Below are 10,317 nucleotides of genomic sequence, written 5' to 3'. Positions count from 1 at the left end.
AAAACGACGATTTCTCGCCGATTTTCGTTGTTTTCTGGCTTGAATTTGCAAAGAAGAGCACAAAATCTACAAAGTCATGACTTTTTACCTAGATTCAACGGCTGAATTGTAAGAAAACAAAAGAATTCTGCACGAAATCATCAAAATTCTTAGAGAAAACCGCATATTTCGATGCAAAACGACGATTTCTCGCTGGTTTTCGTTGTTTTCTATCTTGAATTCGCAAAGAAGAGCACGAAATCTACAAAATCATGACTTTTTACCAAGATTCAACGGCTGAATTGCTAGAAAACAGCGGAATTCTGCACGAAATTGTCAAAATTCTTAGAGAAAACCGCATATTTCGATGCAAAACGACGATTTCTCGCCGATTTTCGTTGTTTTCTAGCTTGAATTCGCAAAGAAGAGAAGGAATCTACAAAATCAACACTTTTTACCAAGATTCAACGGCTGAATGCAAGAAAACAGCAGAATTCTGCACGAAATCATCAAAATTCTTAGAGAAAACCGCATTTTTCGATGCAAAATGATTATTTCTCGCCGATTTTCGTTGTTTTCTGGCTTGAATTCGCAAAGAAGAGCACGAAAACTACAAAATCATGACTTTTTACAAAGATTCAACGGCTGAATTGCAAGAAAACAGCAGAATTCTGCACGAAATCATCAAAATTCTTACAGAAAACCGCATATTTCGATGCAAAACGACGTTTTCTCGCCGCTTTTCGTTATTTTCTGGCTTGAATTCGCAAAGAAGAGCACGAAATCTACAAAATCATGACTTTTTACCAAGATTCAACGGCTGAATTGCAAGAAAACAGCAGAATTCTGCTCGAAATTATCAAAATTCTTACAGAAAACCGCATATTTCGATGCAAAACGACGATTTCTCGCCGATTTTCGTTGTTTTCTGGCTTGAATTCGCAAAGAAGAGCACAAAATTTACAAAATCATGACTTTTTACCAAGATTCAACGGCTGAATTGCAAGAAAACAGCAGAATTCTGCACGAAATCATCAAAATTCTTAGAGAAAACTGCATATTTCGATGCAAAACAACGATTTCTCGCCGATTTTCGTTGTTTTCTATCTTGAATTCGCCAAGAAGAGCACGAAATCTACAAAATCATGACTTTTTACCTAGATTCAACTTCTGAATTGCAAGAAAACAGCAGAATTCTGCACGAAATCATCAAAATTCTGACAGAAAACCGCATATTTCGATGCAAAACAACGATTTCTCGCCGATTTTCGTTGTTTTCTATCTTGAATTCGCCAAGAAGAGCACGAAATCTACAAAATCATGACTTTTTACCTAGATTCAACGGCTGAATTGCAAGAAAACAGCAGAATTCTGCACGAAATCATCAAAATTCTTACAGAAAACCGCATATTTCGATGCAAAACAACGATTTCTCGCCGATTTTCGTTGTTTTCTGGCTTGAATTCGCAAAGAAAAGCACGAAATCTACAAAATCATGACTTTTTACCAAGATTCAACGGCTGAATTGCAAGAAAACAGCAGAATTCTGCACGAAATCATCAAAATTTTTACAGAAAACCGCATATTTCGATGCAAAACGACGATTTCTCACCGATTTTCGTTGTTTTCTGGCATGAATTTGCAAAGAAGAGCACGAAATCTACAAAATCATCACTTTTTACCAAGATTCAACGGCTGAATTGCAAGAAATCAGCAGAATTCTACACGAAATCATCAAAATTCTTAGAGAAAACCGCATATTTCGATGCAAATCGACGATTTCTCGCTGATTTTCGTTGTTTTCTATCTTGAATTCGCAAAGAAGAGCACGAAATCTACAAAATCATGACTTTTTACGAAGATTCAACGGCTGAATTGCAAGAAAACAGCAGAATTCTGCACGAAATCGTCAAAATTCTTAGAGAAAACCGCATATTTCGATGCAAAACGACGATTTCTCGCCGATTTTCGTTGTTTTCTGGCTTGAATTCGCAAAGAAGAGCACGAAATCTACAAGATCATCACTTTTTACCAAGATTCAACTGCTGAATTGCAAGAAAACAGCAGAATTCTGCACGAAATCATCAAAATTCTTAGAGAAAACCGCATATTTCGATGCAAAACGACGATTTCTCGCCGATTTTCGTTGTTTTCTGGCTTGAATTCGCAAAAAAGAGCACGAAATCTACAAAATCATGACTTTTTACCAAGATTCAACGGCTGAATTGCAAGAAAACAGCAGAATTCTGCACGAAATCATCAAAATTCTTAGAGAAAACCGCATATTTCGATGCAAAACGACGATTTCTCGCTGATTTTCGTTGTTTTCTATCTTGAATTCGCAAAGAAGAGCACGGAATCTACAAAATCATGACTTTTTACCAAGATTCAACGGCTGAATTGCAAGAAAACAGCAGAATTCTGCACGAAATCATCAAAATTCTTACAGAAAACCGCATATTTCGATGCAAAACGACGATTTCTCGCCGATTTTCGTCGTTTTCTGGCTTGAATTCGCAAAGAAGAGCACGAAATCTACAAAATCATCACTTTTTACCAAGATTCAACAGCTGAATTGCAAGAAAACAGCAGAATTCTGCACGAAATCATCAAAATTCTTAGAGAAAACCGCATTTTTCGATGCAAAATGATTATTTCTCGCCGATTTTCGTTGTTTTCTGGCTTCAATTCGCAAAGAAGAGCACGAAATCTACAAAATCATGACTTTTTACCAAGATTCAACGGCTGAATTGCAAGAAAACAGCAGAATTCTGCACGAAATTATCAAAATTCTTACAGAAAACCGCATATTTCGATGCAAAACGACGATTTCTCGCCGATTTTCGTTGTTTTCTGGCTTGAATTCGCAAAGAAGAGCACGAAATCTACAAAATCATGACTTTTTACCAAGATTCAACGGCTGAATTGCAAGAAAACAGCAGAATTCTGCACGAAATCATCAAAATTCTTACAGAAAACCGCATTTTTCGATGCAAAACGACGATTTCTCGCCGATTTTCGTTGTTTTCTGGCTTGAATTCGCAAAGAAGAGCACGCAATCTACAAAATCATGACTTTTTACCAAGATTCAACGGCTGAATTGCAAGAAAACAGCAGAATTCTGCACGAAATCATCAAAATTCTTACAGAAAACCGCATATTGCGATGCAAAACAACGATTTCTCGCCGATTTTCGTTGTTTTCTGGCTTGAATTCGCAAAGAAGAGCACGAAATCTACAAAATCATGATTTTTTACCAAGATTCAACGGCTGAATTGCAAGAAAACAGCAGAATTCTGCACGAAATCATCAAAATTCTTACAGAAAACCGCATATTTCGATGCAAAAGAACGATTTCTCGCCGATTTTCGTTGTTTTCTGGCTTGAATTCGCAAAGAAGAGCACAAAATCTACAAAATCATCACTTTTTACCAAGATTCTACGGCTGAATTGCAAGAAAACAGCAGAATTCTGCACGAAATCATCAAAATTCTTACAGAAAACCGCATATTTCGATGCAAAACGACGATTTCTCGCCGATTTTCGTTGTTTTCTGTCTTGAATTCGCAAAGAAGAGCACGAAATCTACAAAATCATGACTTTTTACCAAGATTCGACGGCTGAATTGCAAGAAAACAGCAGAATTCTGCACGAAATCATCAAAATTCTTAGAGAAAACCGCATTTTTCGATGCAAAATGATTATTTCTCGCCGATTTTCGTTGTTTTCTGGCTTGAATTCGCAAAGAAGGGCACGAAATCTACAAAATCATGACTTTTTACCAAGATTCAACGGCTTAATTGCAAGAAAACAGCAGAATTCTGCACGAAATCATCAAAATTCTTACAGAAAACCGCATATTTCGATGCAAAACGACGATTTCTCGCCGATTTTCGTTGTTTTCTGGCTTGAATTCGCAAAGATGAGCACGAAATCTACAAAATCATGACTTTTTACCAAGATTCAACGGCTGAATTGCAAGAAAACAGCAGAATTCTGAACGAAATCATCAAAATTCTTACAGAAAACCGCCTTTTTCGATGCAAAACGACGATTTCTCGCCGATTTTCGTTGTTTTCTGGCTTGAATTCGCAAAGAAGAGCACGAAATCTACAAAATCATGACTTTTTACCAAGATTCAACGGCTGAATTGCAAGAAAACAGCAGAATTCTGCACGAAATCATCAAAATTCTTACAGAAAACCGCATATTTCGATGCAAAACAACGATTTCTCGCCGATTTTCGTTGTTTTCTGGCTTGAATTCGCAAAGAAGAGCACGAAATCTACAAAATCATGTCTTTTTACCAAGATTCAACGGCTGAATTGGAAGAAAACAGCAAAATTCTGCACGAAATCATCAAAATTCTTACAGAAAACCGCATATTTCGATGCAAAACAAGGATTTCTCGCCGATTTTCGTTGTTTTCTGGCTTGAATTCGCAAAGAAGAGCACGAAATCTACAAAATCATCACTTTTTACCCAGATTCTACGACTGAATTGCAAGAAAACAGCAGAAATCTGCACGAAATCATCAAAATTCTTAGAGAAAACTGCATATTTCGATGCAAAACAACGATTTCTCGCCGATTTTCGTTGTTTTCTGGCTTGAATTCGCAAAGAAGAGCACGAAATCTACAAAATCATGACTTTTTACCTAGATTCAACGGCTGAATTGCAAGAAAACAGCAAAATTCTGCACGAAATCATCAAAATTCTCACAGAAAACCGCATATTTCGATGCAAAACAACGATTTCTCGCCGATTTTCGTTGTTTGCTATCTTGAATTCGCCAAGAAGAGCACAAAATCTACAAAGTCATGACTTTTTACATAGATTCAACGGCTGAATTGCAAGAAAGCAGCAGAATTCTGCACGAAATCCTCAAAATTCTTACAGAAAACCGCATATTTCGATGCAAAACGACGATTTCTCGCCGATTTTCGTTGTTTTCTGGCTTGAATTCGCAAAGAAGAGCACGAAATCAACAAAATCATGACTTTTTACCAAGATTCAACGGCTGAATTGCAAGAAAACAGCAGAATTCTGCACGAAATCATCAAAATTCTTACAGAAAACCGCATATTTCGATGCAAAACGACGATTTATTGCCGATTTTCGTTGTTTTCTGGCATTAATTCGCAAAGAAGAGCACGAAATCTACAAAATCATGACTTTTTACCAAGATTCAACGGCTGAATTGCAAGAAAACAGCAGAATTCTGCACGAAATCGTCAAAATTCTTACAGAAAACCGCATATTTCGATGCAAAACGACGATTTCTCGCCGATTTTCGATGTTTTCTGGCTTGAATTCGCAAAGAAGAGCACGAAATCTACAAAATCATGACTTTTTACCAAGATTCAACGGCTGAATTGCAAGAAAACAGTAGAATTCTGCACGAAATCATCAAAATTCTTACAGAAAACCGCATATTTCGATGCAAAACGACGATTTCTCGCCGATTTTCGTTGTTTTCTGGCATGAATTCGCAAAGAAGAGCACGAAATCTACAAAATCATGACTTTTTACCAAGATTCAACGGCTGAATTGCAAGAAAACAGCAGAATTCTGCACGAAATCGTTAAAATTCTTAGAGAAAACCGCATATTTCGATGCAAAACGACGATTTCTCGCCGATTTTCGTTGTTTTCTGGCTTGAATTCGCAAAGAAGAGCACGAAATCTACAAAATCATGACTTTTTACCAGGATTCAACGGCTGAATTGCAAGAAAACAGCAGAATTCTGCACGAAATCATCAAAATTCTTACAGAAAACCGCATATTTCGATGCAAAACGACGATTTCTCGCCGATTTTCGTTGTTTTCTGGCTTGAATTCGCAAAGAAGAGCACGAAATCTACAAAATCATCACTTTTTACCAAGATTCTACAGCTGAATTGCAAGAAAACAGCAGAATTCTGCACGAAATCATCAAAATTCTTACAGAAAACCGCATATTTCGATGCAAAACGACGATTTCTCGCCGATTTTCGTTGTTTTCTGGCTTGAATTCGCAAAGGAGAGCACGAAATCTACAAAATCATGACTTTTTACCAAGATTCAACGGCTGAATTGCAAGAAAACAGCAGAATTCTGCACGAAATCATCAAAATTCTTACAGAAAACCGCATATTTCGATGCAAAACAACGATTTCTCGCCGATTTTCGTTGTTTTCTGGCTTGAATTAGCAAAGAAGAGCACGAAATCTACAAAATCATCACTTTTTACCAAGATTCTACGGCTGAATTGCAAGAAAACAGCAGAATTCTGCACGAAATCATCAAAATTCGTACAGAAAACCGCATATTTCGATGCAAAACAACGATTTCTCGCCGATTTTCGTTGTTTTCTGGCTTGAATTCGCAAAGAAGAGCACGAAATCTACAAAATCATGACTTTTTACCAAGATTCAACGGCTGAATTGCAAGAAAACAGCAGAATTCTGCACGAAATCATCAAAATTCTTACAGAAAACCGCATATTTCGATGCAAAACAACGATTTCTCGCCGATTTTCGTTGTTTTCTGGCTTGAATTCGCAAAGAAGAGCACGAAATCTACAAAATCATGACTTTTTACCAAGATTCAACGGCTGAATTGCAAGAAAACAGCAGAATTCTGCACGAAATCATCAAAATTCTTACAGAAAACCGCATATTTCGATGCAAAACAAGGATTTCTCGCCGATTTTCGTTGTTTTCTGGCTTGAATTCGCAAAGAAGAGCACGAAATCTACAAAATCATCACTTTTTACCCAGATTCTACGACTGAATTGCAAGAAAACAGCAGAAATCTGCACGAAATCATCAAAATTCTTAGAGAAAACTTCATATTTCGATGCAAAACAACGATTTCTCGCCGATTTTCGTTGTTTTCTGGCTTGAATTCGCAAAGAAGAGCACGAAATCTACAAAATCATGACTTTTTACCTAGATTCAACGGCTGAATTGCAAGAAAACAGCAAAATTCTGCACGAAATCATCAAAATTCTCACAGAAAACCGCATATTTCGATGCAAAACAACGATTTCTCGCCGATTTTCGTTGTTTGCTATCTTGAATTCGCCAAGAAGAGCACAAAATCTACAAAGTCATGACTTTTTACATAGATTCAACGGCTGAATTGCAAGAAAGCAGCAGAATTCTGCACGAAATCCTCAAAATTCTTACAGAAAACCGCATATTTCGATGCAAAACGACGATTTCTCGCCGATTTTCGTTGTTTTCTGGCTTGAATTCGCAAAGAAGAGCACGAGATCAACAAAATCATGACTTTTTACCAAGATTCAACGGCTGAATTGCAAGAAAACAGCAGAATTCTGCACGAAATCATCAAAATTCTTACAGAAAACCGCATATTTCGATACAAAACGACGATTTATTGCCGATTTTCGTTGTTTTCTGGCATTAATTCGCAAAGAAGAGCACGAAATCTACAAAATCATGACTTTTTACCAAGATTCAACGGCTGAATTGCAAGAAAACAGCAGAATTCTGCACGAAATCGTCAAAATTCTTACAGAAAACCGCATATTTCGATGCAAAACGACGATTTGTCGCCGATTTTCGTTGTTTTCTGGCTTGAATTCGCAAAGAAGAGCACGAAATCTACAAAATCATGACTTTTTACCAAGATTCAACGGCTGAATTGCAAGAAAACAGTAGAATTCTGCACGAAATCATCAAAATTCTTACAGAAAACCGCATATTTCGATGCAAAACGACGATTTCTCGCCGATTTTCGTTGTTTTCTGGCATGAATTCGCAAAGAAGAGCACGAAATCTACAAAATCATGACTTTTTACCAAGATTCAACGGCTGAATTGCAAAAAAACAGCAGAATTCTGCACGAAATCGTTAAAATTCTTACAGAAAACCGCATATTTCGATGCAAGACGACGATTTCTCGCCGATTTTCGTTGTTTTCTGGCTTGAATTCGCAAAGAAGAGCACGAAATCTACAAAATCATCACTTTTTACCAAGATTCTACGGCTGAATTGCAAGAAAACAGCAGAATTCTGCACGAAATCATCAAAATTCTTACAGAAAACCGCATATTTCGATGCAAAACGACGATTTCTCGCCGATTTTCGTTGTTTTCTGGCTTGAATTCGCAAAGAAGAGCACGAAATCTACAAAATCATGACTTTTTACCAGGATTCAACGGCTGAATTGCAAGAAAACAGCAGAATTCTGCACGAAATCATCAAAATTCTTACAGAAAACCGCATATTTCGATGCAAGACGACGATTTCTCGCCGATTTTCGTTGTTTTCTGGCTTGAATTCGCAAAGAAGAGCACGAAATCTACAAAATCATCACTTTTTACCAAGATTCTACGGCTGAATTGCAAGAAAACAGCAGAATTCTGCACGAAATCATCAAAATTCTTACAGAAAACCGCATATTTCGATGCAAAACGACGATTTCTCGCCGATTTTCGTTGTTTTCTGGCTTGAATTCGCAAAGGAGAGCACGAAATCTACAAAATCATGACTTTTTACCAAGATTCAACGGCTGAATTGCAAGAAAACAGCAGAATTCTGCACGAAATCATCAAAATTCTTACAGAAAACCGCATATTTCGATGCAAAACAACGATTTCTCGCCGATTTTCGTTGTTTTCTGGCTTGAATTAGCAAAGAAGGGCACGAAATCTACAAAATCATCACTTTTTACCAAGATTCTACGGCTGAATTGCAAGAAAACAGCAGAATTCTGCACGAAATCATCAAAATTCGTACAGAAAACCGCATATTTCGATGCAAAACAACGATTTCTCGCCGATTTTCGTTGTTTTCTGGCTTGAATTCGCAAAGAAGAGCACGAAATCTACAAAATCATGACTTTTTACCAAGATTCAACGGCTGAATTGCAAGAAAACAGCAGAATTCTGCACGAAATCATCAAAATTCTTACAGAAAACCGCATATTTCGATGCAAAACGACGATTTCTCGCCGATTTTCGTTGTTTTCTGGCTTGAATTCGCAAAGAAGAGCACGAAATCTATAAAATCATGAGTTTTTACCAAGATTCAACGGCTGAATTGCAAGAAAACAGCAGAATTCTGCACGAAATCATCAAAATTCTTAGAGAAAACTGCATATTTCGATGCAAAACAACGATTTCTCGCCGATTTTCGTTGTTTTCTATCTTGAATTCGCCAAGAAGAGCACGAAATCTACAAAATCATGACTTTTTACCAAGATTCAACGGCTGAATTGCAAGAAAACAGCAGAATTCTGCACGAAATCGTCAAAATTCTTAGAGAAAACCGCATATTTCGATGCAAAACGACGATTTCTCGCCGATTTTCGTTGTTTTCTGGCTTGAATTCGCAAAGAAGAGCACGAAATCTACAAAATCATCACTTTTTACCAAGATTCAACGGCTGAATTGCAAGAAAACAGCAGAATTCTGCACGAAATCATCAAAATTCTTAGAGAATACCGCATATTTCGATGCAAAACGACGATTTCTCGCCGATTTTCGTGGTTTTCTGGCTTGAATTCGCAAAGAAGAGCATGAAATCTACAAAATCATGACTTTTTACCAAGATTCAACGGCTGAATTGCAAGAAAACAGCAGAATTCTGCACGAAATCATCAAAATTCTTACAGAAAACCGCATATTTCGATGCAAAACGATTATTTCTCGCCGATTTTCGTTGTTTTCTGGCTTGAATTCGCAAAGAAGAGCACGAAATCTACAAAATCATGACTTTTTACCAAGATTCAACGGCTGAATTGCAAGAAAACAGCAGAATTCTGCACGAAATCATCAAAATTCTTACAGAAAACCGCATATTTCGATGCAAAACGACGATTTCTCGCCGATTTTCGTTGTTTTCTGGCTTGAATTCGCAAAGAAGAGCACAAAATCTACAAAATCATGACTGTTTACCAAGATTCAACGGCTGAATTGCAAGAAAACCGCAGAATTCTGCACGAAATCATCAAAATTCTTACAGAAAACCGCATTTTTCGATGCAAATCGACAATTTCTCGCCGATTTTCGTTGTTTTCTGGCTTAAATTCGCAAAGAAGAGCACGAAATCTACAAAATCATGACTTTTTACCAAGATTCAACGGCTGAATTGCAAGAAAACAACAGAATTCTGCACGAAATCATCAAAATTCTTACAGAAAACCGCATATTTGGATGCAAAACAACGATTTCTCGCCGATTTTCGTTGTTTTCTGGCTTGAATTCGCAAAGAAGAGCACGAAATCTACAAAATCATCACTTTTTACCAAGATTCTACGGCTGAATTGCAAGAAAACAGCAGAATTCTGCACGAAATCATCAAAATTCTTACAGAAAACCGCATATTT

The sequence above is a fragment of the Gnatocerus cornutus genome, unplaced genomic scaffold (assembly GCF_029298725.1).
Source record: "Gnatocerus cornutus isolate USDA-ARS CGAHR unplaced genomic scaffold, icGnaCorn1.1 ctg00000021.1, whole genome shotgun sequence".
Taxonomy (NCBI): domain Eukaryota; kingdom Metazoa; phylum Arthropoda; class Insecta; order Coleoptera; family Tenebrionidae; genus Gnatocerus; species Gnatocerus cornutus.
This window is presented reverse-complemented; position numbering follows the sequence as displayed.